The 20644-nt window shown below is 38.2% G+C and overlaps 1 protein-coding gene across 3 annotated transcripts in view; it reads left to right on the forward strand.

Annotated features, from left to right (window-relative positions):
• Positions 1 to 20644, forward strand: part of LOC134206095 (uncharacterized) — a 175001-nt gene that overhangs the window by 115076 nt on the left and 39281 nt on the right. For 2 of the 3 annotated variants that reach the window (XM_062681791.1, XM_062681793.1), the window contains one exon: positions 745 to 782. The exons of the other annotated variant lie outside the window; for it this stretch is intronic. The gene's annotated coding sequence lies outside the window, so the exon portion shown is untranslated. The remainder of the gene's footprint in view (positions 1 to 744; positions 783 to 20644) is intronic. 3 annotated transcript variants of the gene reach the window in all.

Raw genomic sequence — 20644 nt, forward strand, 5'->3', positions numbered from 1 at the left:
ATAAATAAGTATCTTGTATTGTATCAGGGAGTCGATAATGTTTCCTACCTGAAAATATCCCAAGCCAGACCGAGAATCGAGTACACCATCTCCGGATTGGCAATCCTGCACTTTTCTTGCGAGGAAACCCCTTGTTAAAATATGATTCACTTTAAATTACAATATGCGTCAGAAAGCCTCTTTATCGTTATTTGAGATAGATGCAAATTGCCGAAACCATCCGTTCCCCTATTTTCATTTCCAACATAGCATGAACTTTCTGTTTATCAGCAATCGAAACTATGTGAAAATTAGCAACGCAGGTGAGGACAGTTATGACGAAAACACAAAATTGCACACCTCTAATAATAAGTGGCAGACGTTAGGTTCATCATGCGAAGCAAAAACAACAGATTTTCGCACGACTTCTTCGTGCAGCGTGCTCTGACGATCAATGATGCATCAATTGTTTTGATTTTTGTCTGACCTTTTTGTGGCTACATAAAATGGTTGGCCAACTAAATACTTATGCCTAAAAGATTTCTCGTCCACAGTTCATTGTCTATTTTCGACTGTCATCATCGGCATGTTGCAAGCAAACCTCAACATGTTTCGTAGCGTTTTCCAGCGCCTGCATTAATTTCATTATTCTCCGTTTTTCGGATCGGCTAAATGAAGTTCAAAGTGCGAATAAATTATGTTCACTAAGTCAACGGTTGCAAGTTAATCTCATTTGTGTTTATCTTTTCCTCTTTTTCATTCCAGCCAGACGATTGCCGGAGGAGAATCATCGCCGCAGCGAGGTATGACCATAGAGAGTCGTTATCTTTAAACTGAATTCTAGTTTCAGCAGCTTGGCTCGTTGGGAGATAGGCACTTCAATGTACGAATGAAACCACAAACGACTAGCGGGCTAGCTCGTGTTTCCACTTTACCACAGTTGGAGTGTATCTGCTCGAGATTGCAGCTTTTTCATATTTTAGATTGTTACCCCTTCCCCGCGCGGCATGCGAAGAGAAGTGAATGCCATTGATGTTATTGTATCGATATTGAATTACAAATGGATAGGTTTTCCGCCTTTTGAACAATCGGGATTTCAACCAGCAGAGATTGTGCATACCTGAGATTAATAGAGGGTGAATGCATTTGTATTGAAAGTGTTTCTGTGATTCTTATCCAGATCGGATAATCACATTCTGATTTGACATACCATTGGAATCCTTTTTTTGCAGTCCAAGTTTAGTCTTAGCCCGGACCAGCCATAAGACGGTCCAAGGGAAATTTTTCGGAATTTCAAAGAATAATTGATTCGAATTTCCAAAAGAAGTTCTACAGAATTTCCAATCATTCTTTTTTTCGGAATAACTAAGTAGAATTTTAATTTTTTGCCATACGAGTTTATTTCAAGTATTCCATAAAAACAAACTACAGGTATACCTCGATTATATGGACTTTTTCGATGCAAAAAAGTCCATATAATCAAATTTTCCATATAATCGAAGCAATTTTTTTTCCAAATTTGTGTTAAACGATGAAATTAGTCTTAAAAGTTGAAAGATAATATCCATATATTGCCACAGTCTAATCCGCATGTTTGGGCTCATTTTATGATCACTCAGTAGATTATGATTTTCTATAAGAACATAACCTTTTTTCCAGCCGCTAGTTTCTAAGATTACGTTAGTAATGAAGGCTTCGCCCAGGTCGATGTGAGCACACTAATATACTTATTCACGAATTCTAAATACAGTGCCTTCCTGTTTCAGCAACAAAGCAAACACTGAGTTTTCGAGAAAGGTATATGTTAGATTCAAAAACTGGCTTTATATAGAACGACTGACACTTGTCCTCTTTTGATTTGATCGCAGTAAATTGAAACCGATGGAAAATTTTGTCCTATTGTCTCCTATTGAAAATTGGCCGGATTGGACTATGGGCTCAGAAGATATGGCCAAAATGCATTTGTTTGTGCAAAAATCGCGTAGAAACAGTCTCACTTTTCTGACAGTTATCTTTAAAAGATCGCCTTGCAACAAGTTGCGTTTAATTGATATTCTTAAAAAGAATTTAAATCAATGTAAATAAGAAGCTCGCTCTATCCACGTATCAGTGTTGACATTTCCCGCCAAAAAATGTATCTCGTTTTATTATCTCATTCAATTCTTTGACTTATTTATGTTCAACTTTTTCACAGAACTCATTTTTCAGAATAAAAAAAATCGGAAAAGTGCCGCACGTTTGAAGAATTGGAATTGGCCTTATTTTAATTTAAAATCGGGCGAATGTTAGGCCAAGCTTGGAAACCAGCACTATTCGTCAAAAAGTATGGCGTCAAAAAGTATGGGTTCTTTGGGAAAGTTGTCCTCAAAAAATTGAAGAATCGATTGAGCGGATAAAAATTGTTGACGGGAAAGGTCAATTGCACAGTACACCTACACCTGCTAAGTGGAATATTAAAGGATAAATTGTTATGGCTATTTTGGACTATGTTCGTATATTAAAGCAGGGCTGTATTTTGCAACGGGTTTTAAAATTCAAAACGACGCACAATGGCGGGCCCTCATAAAAATCCCGGACAAAACTTGAGATTGCATTCAAAATTTCACCTCCGCGCGCTGTTGTATTTTGTACAACACTAACGAAAAACACATCGCTCACATTACACAGTATGAACGAGTTTGCATGAGCGTTTCAGGATACGCTTTGCTGAACGGTTTCGTAGCAATTGATTTAAGAACTGCTAACAAGAACATTCTAAAGATACTAAATTTCTTTTCCTACCGTTGAGCGTCAGTATAATCCTTAAGTCTTGTGCTGAACAAATGTGAATACCAGAATATTCGACAACATTTATTTAAACATAAAGACTGCTGGAAGATTTTTTAGTTTTTTACGTTCAAATCATTATCAAGTGCGTCCAGAAGAAATAATGCCAGGTTTGAAAACCATTTGAAACTGTATGTATCGTTTATTGAAATAAACTCTTCCAGTTTCGTGGATATATCTAAAAAAATCAGTCTCAGTGGGTCCGATTTGCTGGATGTTAATGCATCATCCGTCCTTCTATACCTAATTCCATGCACCAAAAACAGAAAAATGTTGGAAGCAAAGATCTAACAGCTAAATATGACAATCTCTTCTTATCACTTGCTCCGCATACTGTCAGTCTGACAATTCACTTCACGTTTTCGTATGGCAGAGATCATCAAAAATACGCATTATTTTTCACCACCTATTTGTAAGGACGTGGCCGTGGCTGTCGCAGATTAAAGAATTGTATATTTATCATTATATACATCATTATATACATGGTAAATCAATCAAGTCAATCGAACATATGACTCAGAGTGCATCTCCATATATAACATCACAACATGCCTTACGGGCCTTTATTTGCCCCAATGTACCATAATAAATATAGAATCAATGTAAAATATGACTTACAATATTCAACATCTTTTTAAAACCCCAAAACACAAAAAAAAAATTGAGCGAAAAAAAATGTCCATATAATCGAGGTAAAAAGTCCATATAATCGAGGTAAACCTGTAATCTGTTTTAAGACCAATATCATCCAAGTTGTTTGAATTGCATTCTGTTTCGAGAATGCTAGACGTATTGACGTATAGACGAAAAAAATCACTCGGGTGACATCGCAGGGAAGATCGCGAGGATGATTCATCCACAAAAGCAAACCAACACACCGCTGGCTGTTGGTTGCTGGTGGAGGATTGAAATTGTTCGAGATAAGTTGTAGGCTGAATTATTGTGAGTCACCGGCCCCAGTTCGACGCTAACCAAACAACGGGAGACTATTTCTCAGGTGTTTGGTTTGATAATTGTTTCCCTGTTTCCTCCGGTTTGAATTTTTTTTCTCGTATGAGGCGAGTGTGTGCTTCGCTAATTGCCCCAACTGCGAAAAAGGTGATGTAAATTAGTTAATGACTGCTTGACAATAGATATTTTTTGTGTTGACGCTCAAACGTTTCGATGGGTACAAAAAGATATTTGTGTTTTTTTATTTTTCTGAAAATACGATTGTAAAGAAATATTCAAATCACAGCAAGACAATCTTGATGGAAAGAATAAACAGCCTTTTTGAGTTTCTTAGAATTGCTTCTATTCTGTGGGAGTGAAACTTCAATGGGGGATGAACATTGTTCGAAAGTATTTAACAGCGCTTTGTATATTTTCAATAATGGCAGCAGACATCAACATTTTTTCTGACCAACAAAACAAAAAATCACTATATCTAATATAGCCAAACTTCGATGGGAGTATTATATTACAAAACACTTTTTTTTCTACATATAAATGCACAAACATAAACGATATCTATCTTTCGAATATTTTAATCAACAATTGAAAAAAGGTTGTCTATAGAAAATTCGTGATTGTTGTTTCTGTTTGTCTATGTTGGAAGCCTTTCCAACTTCACACGATATTAATCGCAGAAAGACGTCGAAGAAAGTACTCCCTCGGATGACTTGCTCCAATTTAGATCCCATCGCAACAATTTCATTCCATTCACCACACATTTTGTCCATCATCATCAACAACCAATCAGGTTCCCTTTCGCTGCGCACTCCGTTTGTTTGGCCACGGCGACCGGCATGTTTACATTCTCCGTACAGTTACCGGACAGTGCCGAAAAAAATGTAAATCTGTCGATTCTTCCTGACAGACGACCCGGAAAGCAGGTCACACCACGTCCCACCTCCCACTGCCATCGACTAATATGGATATTGATGGGATCGAAATAGACATCGCCCTCGGTCGTGACCCATAAAACAGTCTCCCACCTTGCGTTTACTGTCGAAGTAAGATGGAAGACGATGCGCTGGGTGGGCGCTGCTATTGAATGGATATGGGGCTCCTACTCCCCCGTGTTACTTACTGGGTCATTGGGCTTCGGCGATTGAATGTCGAGCCGCAATTGAAGGCGGACATGTGTGTACCTTTAACATGATTGATTGGTGGATTGAACATAGATAGTGTGCGGTTGTTTCCAAATGTTCATAAAAGACCTTCATCTTCATAAAACGCTCCTCTGACCCAGTTTATTTCACATCACTTCAACTGAATCCTTCAGTTGCAAGTGGAAGAAAGCAATCTTCCACATGCACTGTGCTAAATATAGTTTACTTATTATGCACAAATCCAATTAAGGGGGTGTTGCGAATGCAGTTACACGGGCGGCGCGTTGACTGGACGGAACTTGACGTCATGGCGAACAATCGTAGCTGCTGAGTAGAAGAGGAAGAAAGGAGTCACCATCGCCTCTACACTTAGTTATAAGTTCACTCTGAGATAATATCCAAAATATTGTCAATTTAGTAATGGTTTGGTTTGATTTAATGATGGTTTGGAGTGAATTACATTCACATTCATTTAAGGGTAACTCTGTATGGCCCTCCAGTATTGAACATTAACTTGATTTGTACTACTCAAACATTTTTTTTAAACTTTAGAAAAGCTTTGATTTAGTTAAAAACCACACTGGAATTTGAGCTAAAATTAAAAAATCTTCCGACCATGTTCCGTATTGTGGCCCAGCCAGAATAGTGAGCGCGGTGCGTTTTGATAGAAAATACAACTGTCGAAACGTGCCGCTGCGCTCATCATTGTAGAACAGCCTTTACTAGATCCTCATGAGAGTTCTCTGATCATTGACTTCTTTGCCGTAATCTGAAGAAGTATGCGCCTCAAAATTTGAGTTGTTCCACTTTCTTCGAAAAATGAGAAAAATTTCAGTGAAAAAAAAAATAGACGGCAATACAATTTTTTTCAGTCAATTAGTAGAATAAAAACTCAAAGGTGCAGCCCAATCGGGTTGTACGCAAAGGTGACGTAGGACTACGTAGCTATTCAAAATTGATGGTATTTGCCATAATAATTTGTGTCGTTTTATTAACATTGAGCAAACTGCTCGCAGGCCAACTAAATCAAGAAGTTGAATAGTTGTTCCCAGTTGGATGGACTTTGAGTCTCTAACCGTGGAATTAACATGACTCACATGTGCACAAAAGGGTGGCTCAAAAAACACTTTTTCAATTTTTTTATGGGCCGCCCTCTTATTCGATTATATTTGATGCCCTGATGCTCTGGACAAAATGTCAGCCAAATCGGTCAACGTTTGGGCGGTGCTAAACTCATTGGAAGTTTATATGGAAAAATGTATGCAGAAACATAGAATTAAATACAGAATGTTGTGCTGAAAACCGCGAGAAGATTAGAGTTTATTACGCAAAGATATTAGCATTTTACTGGAGTGTTGTAGGGGTGAATTTATTTCTTTTCAAAGGTAAAGGAAACGAAATTTGCTCAAACCTCACTTCACAGAAATGCTAATAACTTAGCCGAGCAAACTCAAATCTTCTCGCGGTTTTCTGCATAACATTCTGTATTAAATTCTCCAAAATCTGAAGGAGTATCATAGTTCTTCATCGTAAGTTGTGTAGTCCAGCTGCAATTTACTGTTTTTGGATGTTTCTGCATACATTTTTGCATATAAACTTCCAACGAGTTTAGCACCGCCCAAACGTTGACCGATTTGGCTGAAATTCTGTCCAGAGCATCAAGGCATGAAATAGAACCGAATAAGAGGACGGCCCATCAAAAAAATTGAAAAAAGTTTTTCCCATACCAATTTGAGCCACCCTAATGCACAATCAGCAATTGTGTTAATATCCATTTTAGATTAGAAAACTTCGCTGTAGGGGAATTGTGGGTGAAACCGACGCTGCGGGTAAAACCGACACCACTTCAAATCTCTGATTTTAAGTGATTATCGGACAGAATTTCGACACACTTTGAATAAACGTTTGATTTCTTGTGTTTCTAGTCATTTTGTAACTGGCGGTGATGTGTAAGAGTCATAATAAACAGACAATTAGCATTGATCACATTTGAGGAGATTAGATATGCAAAATTTTGGCATCGGTGTATAAGCTTTATCGACAAAAATTTGTTGATTATCAGTATAGTGCTGTATTTCTTTGTATGGAAAACGAGACAGTTCCCCTAATATAGCACATTTTGCCCAAGTCTGAAAATTTTATAAATAGAATTCTTAAACTTCAAATACTATGTATCATCGATGAGAAATCTATAAATGCCCTACATTTGCTTGAGTGAAATAAGGGCTTAATAGTTAGAAACAAAGCAATTCTAATTATGTATTTAATTATTAGTTTTATTTCCAGAAGTTTTGAATAAACAAATTGCTAATAATTCTACACAGCATGGAAGTTGTCTTTTCCAATATCAATACCTATAATAAAACTACATAGATCCAAAAGTTAGAAGTTAAATGTAAATACGTTACGTTTATACAAGTCCTACGTCTACTCGCGGTTATGTTGAAAACATTACCCATTGCTCGTTTTTTCATCCTGATTTTCATTGACAAAAACATCACAAAATCCGATTGTTTCCCACTAAATTGACTCCAAGCCATCCTAGTGCTTCAATATAAGATTCACTTAAGTGATTAAGGTCCCCAATATTACGACGTTTTCCTTGTGAAAATGATGCGATTCCTTAGGGTGTCCATATTACCCCCAGCCCCCTAACTTTGCAGAGTCGAGGGCATTACTGATTCTTCGTATGAAATCCATAAAATCGTCCAGAACATTGCTGGAAAATCATTAAAATTGCTAAAAGTTCTTTACTTATGATCCCCTTCAGCTCATATACTGTCCATTTTGGTTATGCTAGCTCTGTTGCGTCGCAGCATGCGTGAAATTATAAAAAAATATAGTTGTGCTTTTTGAGTGAGGTGCGCTTGAAAACGCTAGTTGGATTTGTTTTGGATTTCAGAAGTCTTGTCCTTAACAGCTTCGTCTTTATGTGCATTGAACTCGTACCTATTATAAGTGTATGGTTTGCTGGAATTGGAAATGCCATTATAATGATCATTTTTCGGACTACAGAAAAATTTTGATTGAAACTAGCAAATTTATCTCAAATATACACCACTCTTACCTCTACCCTGTTGAAATTCATTAGAGCAACTGGAACCGTAACAGTAATAGTGTCCAAAAATGTAAGTAATCCGATCCACAATTTTCTAATAACTTTTCAAATATGAGATATTTAGACTCTTTCATGGCTTCTTGTAATCGGTTTCGGTCGTCTCCGAGCAATCGAAATAGCTATCAAAACTAAGACCAAACCTGCTCTAGATTACTGAAAATATCCTCACCATAGATTGTTTGTTATCAAATTTGCTCGACCTTGTAAGTAATAAAATTATTCTGTTTCTCATACCGTGATTCTTGATTTCGGCGCCCCCTGTGGGCTGGCGCCCTTGGCGGGGGCCAACCGTGCCAACCGCACGCTACGGCGCTGCGCGCATCTTACCGCTAGGCTGAGGAGGGCCCCAATATGAACTAGAATATCGAACCATTTCAACGTGCAGATGTAAAATTTTCAAAACTAGCTATATTTCACAATGATATTTCAATCAAAATAACATGGTTTTTATGACTTTTTATCGCATTTAAAATAAGTTCTAATAATAAGTCAGAGGCATAACGCCAGAACAGTGGTGTAAAATGACACAGTTGGATGTTAAATAATGGTGAACGCATGGTTGTTTGTTTTACTTAATGGATTGAACGACGACTTTTTCGATCAAATGACTAGTTCGGCAGAGCGACTTTTCCAGCCGTATGCCCGTTTCAACTAAATTAAATTTTCTGTCAGATAAGTTTTGGCTAAATGGTTTGTTCGACCGAATGACGTATTCGGTCAAACACCTTTCGCTCCCGTGGGCTTTGGCCAAATGGCCTTTCCCCTCGTTTAGTAGAAAATCATTCAGCAGAAGGCCATTTGTTCGAATGCCACTTGGCCATTTGGAGTAAATAAACGTTTGTCCGCAACGGTTAGAACTGTAGGGTCATGGGTTCGAGTCCCATCGAAGGGAAAGTGGTTACCTCCAATACATTTTCCAAATCAATATCTTCCACATAACGTACATATTCACATATGAGTTTTCATAACATTGTAAGTTAACGTCCAAGTCGGGTGGTTTAATCCCCGGAAATAGGCAATTACCTTTGATTGAACTGAACGGTTAGAAGGTCGAAAATAGTTTGACCGAAAAAATATTTTTCCCGAAAGCAACATCCTGCCAGACGGGTCATTCGGCCAAAATGTCGTTTGACTGAATAGATCATTAGACCAAAAATGCCGTTTGGTAAAAATGATTGTTTGGTCGAAGAGACAACAGCTTTTCTAGTAAAATGACCAACTCAGCCGAACAACACTTTTGGTCCAGTATCCGTTTCGGCCAAATGGCTCTTTCTGCCAAACTATCATTTTGACCGAATGGAACATTCGTCAAATTGAGCTATTTTGTCAACCAGTTTTGTTGGGGAAGGGCTGGTTGGCCGAATTCTGTTCGGCCCTATGCCGCTAGGCCGAAAGTTGTTTGACCGAATATACCATTTAGCCGAACAGACCATTGGGTCGAAAGGGTCGTTTGGCCGAAAGGGTCATTTGGTCGAAAAGGTCATTTGGCTGAAGGGTCATTTGGCCAAAAGGGTCGTTTGGCCGAAAGGGTCATTTGGCCGAAAAGATTATTTGAAAAGTGATAAATTAGGAGTGAGAAGAGAAATGACCTAATTCTCATTCCTCATTTCTTACTTCTCACTGTAAAAGGTGAGAAACGCAAAGTGACCACTGACACGTTTCACTACTCACTTTTCACAGTGAGAAATGATTCCTCATCTTTCACTTCTTACTGTAAAAGGTGAGAAGCACGATGTGAGTTATGAGACGACTCACTACTCACTACGCACTACTCACTTTTCACAGTAAGAAGCGAGAAGTCTCAACTCTCACTCCTCATTTCTCACTTTTTAAATTACCTATTCGGCCAAATGTCCTATTCGGCCGATTGACCCTTTCGCCAAACGACCCTTTCGGCCAAATTACCCTTTCGGATAAATTACCCTTTCGACCTGATGACTATTTCGGCCAAATGACCCTAGACCTGTGCGCCGCCGCGCCGCGCCGCCGCCGCCGGTGGTTTTACTCACGCCGCCGCCGCCGGTGATTTTGGGTCGGCGCGCCGCCGATCATAATTTTGCCACGCCGATGACTAATCGCAATAAAAAAAATCAATTACCTCGAGTTGGTCGAGTTGAGTAAAATGAGAGACACTGAAGATGGCCTTACAGAGACGAAATACGTATTTGTAAGACAATACAACGTGGTGGAATTGATTGGAATAGTACTAAACACGTGTTATGATTGTTGTTGTTAGTTAGTTGTTAGAATGTTGTTGAGGTAGCACTCGTCAGAATTCAATTTCAAATCTACCTCAAGTGATGGTACAGACAGTGTGGTGACAAACATTGGATAATGAATTGGTTGGTTGATTAGTTGTGAATTTGAATTAGGCTGTATCTAGTAGATTTAATCTACTAAGGGCCAATTTCTTCACCTCCGCTTAACTCTTCGTGCTTACCCATACGCTTAAACATGGTTTAAGGCCTAAGCGGAGGTGAAGAAATCGATCCTAAGTAGAATAATACAAAAAATGTTTAAATGGTCTTTGGAATTCGTCTATGCCAAAGCCTCATTCAGTCGGGCACCTAAATCTGTAGGCAGTGTTGCCCTATACTCTGTGCAAAAAAATCTGCTCTTTGATTTTACTCCATCCAAACGATTTTACAATCTTAACTAAGTAAGTGCAACTAATAGAAGGCTATTTTATTTTCTAAATGTCCATCGTTTAGATGGTGTAAAATCAAAGAGCAGAATTTCTTGCACAGAGTGTAAGACAACACTGCCTGTAGGTGACTCGCAAATTATGTTTGTTGGGGCACATAAGCTTTTGTGAAGGCTTGAATACATTTCCAAAGCGCCAAAACCACTTGGTATATTTCCTAGTACATTCTTCCAGATATTCCTCCGAAAAGTTTCAATAAAAAACCTTAGAAAATTACTTTATGTATTCTTCTGGAAATGTCTTATAAAATTTCTCCGAAAATTCTGTCAGAAATTCCATTACGGATTTCTTCAGAAAATCCTTCACGAATTTCTTCAGAAAATTCCTTATGGAATGCATACAAAAAATTGTTTCAGTAATTTCTACGAAAATGTTGTTCTTAGGAGAATCGTTAAGGAATTCCTTAGGAAGTTTCTTTAGCGATTTCTCCAGATATTTCTTAATAAATTTCTCAAGAAATTCCATTTGGAGTTTCTTCAAAAACTGTTTAGCAACTCTTCAATTTTTTGAAGGAATACCTCCTCATGAATTTCTTTGGCAATTATTCTATGAATTTCTCAAATAAACTCTTCCAGAGATTGCATAAGGGATTTCTTCCTAATTTTCCTAAGGAATTTCTTCAGAACTTCTTCCAGCAATTCCTTTAAAATATTCACTGAGAATTCTTCCAGAACTTCCTGCAGGAATTCCATCGAAAATGCTTCCATGGGCTCTTTACGAAATTCTTTCAGTAATACCTTCAGATTTTTTCAGTGTTAGTTGTTTAATTTATTTGTTTTATTTTTTGAAAAATTCAATTAGCAACCGAAAACTATTTCATTATCTAATTAATTTTCCTGGAAGAAACTTATAAAGAAATCCCTGATGCAATATCCAAAGGAATTATTGGTGGAGTTTTGGAGAATTTTTGGAGAAGGTTTTGAAGAAATTCCTGGAGGGTTTTGTGCAGGAATTTCTAAATGTATTTCCGAAGGCATTTTTAAAAGAGAGCCTGAATGAATTTTCGAGAATAATTCCCGTTTGAACTACTTTAAAAGATTTTGAAAGTATTTTTAAAATACTTCCCACAAACCACGTAGGCCGAATTTTCACATTTTCAAACCCACCACCCTTTCCCCCCTAGTAGACTTTTCCAAAACCCCTCCCCCACCCCCTTGAAGTCTACGTAGACTTTTTCAAATTTAACAAAATGTCATATGTGATTGGGAAAAAAATTGGAAATCAACCAGGTTTTCAACAATTCAGATATACAAATCCAATTTCGTCGGCTGTTCGGCCACATTGAGAGTTGACGTAAAGTCAATGTCAACTTCTCTCCACGAACGGCCTAGATAGCCGTGTGGTGTCGACAGCTGGTTATCTGGCTAAGAATAACATTACGGATTGCCTGTTCCAGTGGTAAAAGTCCATCATACAGGTGACCCCTAATTCTCGGTGTGATGCGGCTTTATGCTTACCGTGCCTACGAATGAATGGTTAGGGGGGTCTAATAAGAACCTAACCGCAAACGGAGCCTGTGAAGAACAAGGGCCTCCTTCACAGTATTTAGCCCTCGCTGCGCCAACCGGAGCTATGACGTAGTTGACTTTTTACTTCTCCGAGATAATCGGCTACTCTTATTCAACCTCACTGTGGAGTTAAATAAGAGTGTGGTTATGAATATGTGTTTTACTTAGTTTTCAACAAATTATTACCTATATGGATTCGCATTATGCGTTTTTTACAATGTACTTTGAGTATGTTACCTATATGGATTCGCATTATGCGTTTTTTCACAGTGTACTCTGAGTTTCGTCTTTGACGTTCGTCCATTGTTACGTCCTCCGTGTTTTTGTGACACCTCTCTTCAGTCCCTAGCTGAATGCGTGTGACTCTACATAATTGGCTTTCCTATAAATGGTTCCATTCTCCTTTCCAACTTCACTTCCTCTTATTTTCCCTTTTCACTTCCTTTTCCGTCAGGTAAATGATGAGAAAGGCCAGTGAAGGCGATGGCACAAATCTCCCAAATTGAGGGGAACATGCCTCCTGAGCCGACGTTCTGATAGCTGATACCTGATAGTAGACTTTTCCAAAACTCCTACCCCACCCCCTTGAAGTCTACGTAGACTTTTTCAAATTTAACAAAATGTCATATGCGATTGGGAAAAAAATTGGAAATTAACCAGGTTTTCAGCAATTCAGATATACAAATCCATTTTCAAATTCATTGTAAACACTACAGTAAACTTCAAATTTTTAAACCTAACAAAATCAAACTGAAAAAACTCCAACTCAATACCAATTAAAAATTCAAAACGAAATCAAATTCAATCCTCTGTCCATAGCTCTTGAAACCAAATCTCGAAGCCAATTAATTTAATTTCTGTTGGATTTGATTCCACCTAGAGGTGTGCGCCACCGCCAACGGCACTTGCATAGGCGCGCCACTGCTTAAAATCTGTCACGCATCTGAATTATAATTTTTCATGCCGGTTCAAATTTGTAGAAAACCCAAGAATTTTCAGAATTTCGAGAAATTTCGAGATTAAATTCCGAGAACGTCAAGTCTACATTCCAAGAAGTTTGTTGTAGAAATTCCGTAGAATTTCTCGATTGATAACCTGCAAAGTTTCCAGGTAATACGCCAAAGAACTCTCCGTGTTAATTCCGATATTTTTCTTGAAAATTCCAAAATGCTTCCTTTGTAAATTCTTAATAACTTTTGTCAAAGTGCGACATAATTCCCAGTGTAAATTCTAAAGAATCACTTGTAGTTTCTAAAGAAGTTCCTGCCGACAATCAAATGATATTTTAGTAGAATCTACAATGTAATCCAAGTGGAAATTTTGAATTTTTTTCGAAATTTTTTATAGAATACTTTGGAGAATTTTCCTGCTCCACACAGAAGAATTTGCTGTTGAAATCATGATATTTTTAAGCCGTAGTTCAGACTATTACTTCAGTGAAATCCATAAGAGATTCGAGAGATTATTTCGGTAAAATCTTGCAAAAAAAACGGAAAAATCGAAAAAAAAAAATCAAACAAGTGAACTTCGCACAAAGCTGCTGTATGAAATGTTTTCCGAAAAAAAAAAAAGTCTACGTAGACTTTTTGTATACCCCCGCCCCCCTTCGTAGACTGACGTAGACTTTTGGGCTTATTCTACGAGTGAAGTGACATGAGATTGCTCGAATGACGTGAGAAGAGTCGTATAGCTCCATTTGAATAACATGGTCACCTCACGTGAGAATTGCTAAAATCGACTCACCTCACGTCACTCGACTCGTAGAATAAGCCCATTTTTTTAACCCCCTCCCCCTCAAGAGTCTACGTGGTTTATGGACAACCCCTAAAGGAATTTCTGAAGGAATATTTGAAGGAATTTCCGGAGGAATTCTCAAAGTAATTTATGAAGAAATTTCTAATAGAATTTCAGAGGAAATGCCTACTGGTATTTTTCAAGTAATTCATAGATTTCTCCAGGATTTTTTTTGTAATTCTCCAAAAAATCCTATGGAGATTCGTCCAGGAATTCCATCGGATATCACCTCAAAAAGTTCTACAAAACCTCCTCCGAAAACGAATTCCAGAAAGTCTTTCGAAAATTCTCTCAGCTATATACTGAAATTTCTCTCAGGAATTAGTTCGGAAAAAGTTCCTTCAGAAATTTGTTTAAGAAAACCTTGGGAAAATCGTTAAGGTGTTTTCCCGAAAATTCCTCAAGAAGTTCTTCTAAGAACTCTTTTGGAATTCCTTGAAAAGTTCTTGGACGAAATTTCCTTAAGAATTCATGAAGGAATATTCGTAGAAGTCCCTGAAGGTTTTTTTCAAAGTAACTCCTGAAGAAACTTCTGACAGTCTTAGATATCTCCGAAAATTCCTTTGGACATTCCGTCAAGACTTCGTTCAGAAATTCGGATATACCTTCTGAAAATCCTTCTTTTTGAAATATCTACAGAGAATGTTTTAGGAGTTCCTTAGGAAATTGTTTCAAAATTCAAAAAAAAATCTCTAAAAACTCCTTCAGAAATTTATTAACGGATTTCTTCGGAAATTTCTGTCAGCTTCGGAATTTTGCTTTGGAATTTCATTGAAAATTAATTTGATATTCCTTCGGAGTTCCTTAGCAAGTTCCTTGACAATAATTGTTCCTGAAATTCCTATAGGAATTCTTCCAAAACTACTTTAAGCAATTTAATATAGAATTTCTCAGGGAAATCCTTTAAAAATTCCTCCAGAAAATTCTTTTGTAACTTCATGAAGCTACCTACAGACACTGACAAAACTAGCTCTGTACACATCGTTGATTCGTGCAGTCCATGAATCATGGTAACCTGGCTATGAAACCTCGCAGTTAATAACTGTGGAAGTGCTTAATGAACACTAAGCTGCGAGGCGGCTCTGTCCCAGTGTGGGGATGTAATGTCAATAAGAAGAAGAAGAAGATGAATCATGGACTTTAAAGGATGCAGATTATCAAATTCTCAAAGTGTTTGAGTTGAAAATACTGTGCTCAATACTTGGAAGCGTGGTGGAAGATGGTAAATGGAGCAGACGAATAAATGAACCACGAGTTAAACCAAGTATACAAAAATGCAGACATAGGCAGGTTGATAAAATAAGGCAGATTACAGTGGGTTGGACATGTAGTGCGTATGCAGGAAGAGAGACCAGCAAAAGAACTTGCAGAGAACCTGGAACATGACGTTGGCTCTGGGGTGTCCAATCGAGGAAGATGCGGAAGAAGCCGCTGATGCATTTTGGAAATACTGTTAGGAATTCCTTCGAAATGTCTGTGGGGATTTGTTCAAAATTTTCTTAAAAGGTTCCTACTACACTTTCCAACACTACTTCAGGAATTTTCTCGGAAAGTCCTTTAGAAAATTCTCTTATGAATTCCATCAGAAAATAATTCATTCTATAATAAATTTTCGAATGAATATATTTTATGTTTTACTAAAGGAATTTCCCAAAGAGAACCTGAATGGATTATTCTTTCTAAAATAGAAAAAATCTGCAGACATTGTCATAGGATTTTACGAAGGAATTCCTAATGAAATTTACTGAAAAATAGACATTTAAAAATAGACAATAGGAATTAAAAAAAATCATAGTTTCCTCCAGAAATTCTTTCAGAAACTCCACCAAGCGCTTTGTTGGCATATTTAGGCAAACTTCAGGAAAACATTAGATTTTTTCGGAAACTTAGTTATTTTGAGATCAAAACGACTGAAGTGCATCTAAATTCTAAATTTGAAATAACTTTTGAAAAAAGTTATTACCAATTTGCTCTATGACACCGAAATCTAATTCTTCACTTAGGGGTCGATCGAAGAGTAACAAAATAGTGGTAATTCAAATAACATTTTGAACTAATCAATACCTTTTTTGGTATTGATTAGTATCGCCGGCAATTGACTATTTTGAATGTGCTGTTTGATGATCGACAAACGCAGAATATTGCAATTTTAGTCCACTGAAGTCCGTTTTTATACGGGCGATTCTGTGAATCCTACCTACCGTGTGAATCAAACCCCGTTATCCAAAAATCCACGGTAAAATTGATTTTTTCAGACACGCCGGTTCACGCCGCCGCCGATAAAAGTCAACGGCGCGCCGCCGTGACGCCACCGCCGCCGGGGCAAAAGTGACCACCACGCCGCCGCCGCCGATGATATGACCGGCGCACAGGTCTAAATGACCCTTTCGGCCAAATGACCTTTCCCTATTCTGCCATATATCCTTTTCGGCCATATGTCCTGTTCGGTCAAATGTCCTATTCGGCCAAATGTCCTATTCGGTCAAATTTCTTTTTCGGCTAGTTGTCCTATTCGGCCAAATGACCCATTTGGACGGATGACCCTTTCGGCCAGAAGAGTTTTGTCCTAATAGTTTGTTCGGCATAGTGGCATTCGGCCGAATAAGTTTCGTCTACACGATCCTTCCCCAGTTTTGTTTTAGGTAAAAGAACTATTCGGCTCAATATACCTTTTAGCCAAATATGTTTAGGCAAGATGGGCTTCGGTCAAACGGTTTGTTCAGTCAATCAGATTCGACCTTATGGCCCTCGGCCAAATATTTTCCTACCAAACGACAATTCTCCGTTCAGACTTTGTATTTCATGAAGAATTTCTTGGCATTTTATTGGGAAATATTTCGGAGTTTCCACATTATGTTCTTAGTTTTTACAGGGAGCTTTTTGAAATTTCAGCGAGAAAATTGTATGAAATTTTCTAGAGAATCATTGATATTTTCACGGAAAACCCCAAAATTAAAATTTATGGATTTTCGCCGATAAATATGTGCGAATTATCTTCAGTGGGGAGTTTAAATTAGATATTATGGGGACATGAGTCGAGAAATTCCACTGGAACTTCGGAATTTCCGCGGAAAATTTTGCAGACTTCTTCAAATTTGAGCCTGGGTGGAAAATTATAGATCAGCGGAGTTACGAATTTTTTTAACGGCGGCACGCTGGTGCAAAAATATCGGTGGCGGTGGCCAAAAGTTGTTTGCTGAAAATGTCATTTGACTGAAATGGACAATTGGTATTTTGGAAGAAAAAGTCGTTCTGCCCAATAGGTCATTTGGCCACAAATTCCGTTTGGTCAAAATGCCTACTTGACAAAATGAGCCATTTGGTTGCAAAGGATCATTTCGCTGAACTGGTTTATTGGCCAAATGATCATTTAGCCGAAATGGTCGTTTGGTATAAAATGACTTTTGGCCGAGAATGTCATAACCCGTTCGCCCAAATCCTATTTTCAGTAAAATGATCCTTTCTGCCAATCCCCCATTTTTGCCAAACGACATTTTCAGACACATGAATCGTGATTTATTCGGCCAAACGACCATTTCGGCCAAATGACCTATTAGAGCAAACAGTTATTCGTGAAAATTAACTTTATGCCTTTACGAGGTGAACCGGCCCAGGGCCGAAAACCTCTCTAATAAAGATAATAATAATAATAATAACTTTATGTTTAAATACAAATTTGTCGGCAAAATTGCCATATTCGACCAGACCGTTTTCGACCTAACAATCATTTCGGTCAAACGTTCAATTCTGTCAAATTTAATTCGACTGACTCTAAAAGTCAGCTTAATTAATTTATTCATTTTTCTGCACAGCCTGGTTTAAAATTTATATGATAATTTAAAACTATTTAAAAAAAAATTAAAATTTTTTTTTTAAACCTAAATTTTGATTCCAATGTTAAAAAAAGGACCAATTAACTTCATTATGAGAGTTGAAGCAACGTTCAAGCAGGTGATTTTCCCCAAACATGGTGGAGTGTCGGACAGACTGAAAGAGCTGGCGTTACCGGGAGCGATGAGCTGACAAATGGAAGTTGACTTGCTGTGAAAGCTGTTGCCAGTCCTGGTGGTTGTTTAGAATGTTAAATGCAAAAACCCTTTGCAAACACACGCGTCGCTGTCGAAGGGTTTCGAGTCCAATAAATTGGCATCGCTCTTCATAGTGCGGTAATCTCAATGGATTACTCCGCGGTAGTCGTCTGCTGACAAATCGAACGAAACTGCGTTGGACCATTTCAATTCGCGTCGTCTGAGTTTCGTGATAAGGCGCCTGCACAGCGTTTTCGAGAACTCACACGAGGCAGCAGTATAGTCCTGTGCAGGCATTGAAAAAAATCAGTTCATGAGTAAAAATCGGACTTTTTTATGTTAACTTGATGATCAATAGAATGGTAGGCGGTGAACAATCAGACTCACTGAAAAATGACGTCCATCGCCCAAACACCATTTGATCATCATCGCTCTTTATCCAAAACTTGCTGAGTGAGGGAAATCATCTACGAAAGTGAAGTGAACAAGTACGAAATTGTATGGGAAACACGATTCTTAGGTTTTGAATAAATAATATTCATTAATATGGAACATTTATACTAAATGGTATTTTGGTTCTTCATGGTTTTCTGCATGATTTATAGTTATACAACATATTGATCAGAGTGATTGGAGCTTACCTTTTTGGTTAAATAATTCCCGAAATACGGATTCAAATGTTTTATTTATCTTAAGTCATGGATGATACTGCATCCACATCAGTTGAGAATAAAATGTATCAATCGGCCAACGAAAATGGTCAGCTGAGAAACCTCAAAATGAATCGAAGCATTTTGAAAAAGCTAAGCTGAGTGGAATTTTCTATGTGCATGTTGCGAAATAAAATTTATCATGGCTGCTCCAGGAAAATCCTACCCGATGAATAAGTACCAAACCAGTGGTACTTATGAAGAAGTCACTGAGTCGATCGTCTCTCAACAAGAATCTACTTTGTAGTTCAATAGTAACCTCCTCTATGTTACGATAGAGATACTAATGCTAACCGCAACCTAGGATTATAAGCTCTGATTTGAGTGAAAAAAATATATCTTAGATTCTTTGTATTCCAGAAATATTTTTATTTTGCTTGTAGGTATTTATGAGTTCTTAGAGACATATTACAATACAACGAAAAAATGTTATGAATCTTCAAATACAAACTTGAGCGCACTATTAATCAATTCCGAATTAGTTCGAACTTACATGACGTTTACATGTTACAAAAAAAAACTAAAATCTCTTTCAATCGAACGTAGTGTTGCCGGAATAGCCAGAATAGTTTCAGCTATTTTCCACAACAAGGGATTCTCATACTATGCATTCACACATCGAAATGCTCATCGTCAGGATCTTGTTGAGACGTGAATTACACATAACGTATTTGGGTTTCTATGGTACAATTTACAAGCGACTTCAGGACGAGCGAAGTTTGAGGTATTGGAAGTACATTGTACAAATGAACAACCATTAACTCCACATTGTGTGCCAAGATTTGGGATTTCAACTGTTGCCTTTCTTAGGACCGCTTCTTGGTGGCAAATCGAATTTCATGACATTTTGAAAACTGTAATAATCACTTCATTATGAGCAAGCTCACTTGGATTCAGTCAGCCGATTTTTCCAACTCATTGTTTGTCATAGCAACGAGCATTACTGATCAATGATGGGAAGCTAATTGAGTGCACACGTTCGCTCACGAATCGTGGATACCATGATCACGGGAGGTCAATGCTCATTGTACTCACTCAGATCTTCAATGCCTGGTCCTGTGTGAGTCCCGAGGTGAAGGTGACAACCAGCGACCCCAAGGAGACGACTACTTCACCGGGACGCTACATACCAAAGCCATTAGCGCAATTGCTGTGACCTACGGCTTTATTTTATATTCGAGTGAAGACTTGACCAGACATTTTTCTCCAATGAAATTTTCAAATGCCAACGACGCAATCTGTCCTCTTACATCGGATCAATTTCTAGAATACACTTCCAATTAAGAATCGCTCGCACATACTTCCTTGTGTGGTCAAAGAGTGTCCAACTACCGTAATCTCGTAACACCCTTCTAAAACCAAAACAAAATTCACTTTCACTACGCCTTCAATCACCTGCTTCGGGCCCGCAACACACCTGAAGCATCGCACCTGAAGTAGGTATGTCCATTAGCCAAAAGCGATTCCGTCCCAATCGAGCAGCATCGATTTCAAATTCCGCCACCGAAACAAAATAACAGTGCCTTCCTAATTATTTCATTACGAGCCAATTTTCCTATCATAGCAGCTGCTGCGCCACGATCCCTTCCGCCACGGGTTCTTACAACAACCAACCAACCTTGTTATGCGGATTTTCTTCGCTCCGCATGCATAGCTTCTTCGGAAGACCACCAATTTCCATGCCACATGTACCGAACCCGAATCGAATCCGTGGCGCAGTGCCTCTTCCAACCCACTTTTCGGAGGTTTCGTTAGTCCAACCTTCGTCAAATGGCCGTAGCCGGTCAAATTGGAAAAAAGAAAAACCCTATTTTTCGCGGCATGATGATGCTGCGGCTCCGCTGCTGGTGGAGCGATGATGCAATCCATCACCTTCATGGTGGG

Source organism: Armigeres subalbatus, chromosome 1, assembly GCF_024139115.2.
Source record: "Armigeres subalbatus isolate Guangzhou_Male chromosome 1, GZ_Asu_2, whole genome shotgun sequence".
NCBI lineage: Eukaryota > Metazoa > Arthropoda > Insecta > Diptera > Culicidae > Armigeres > Armigeres subalbatus.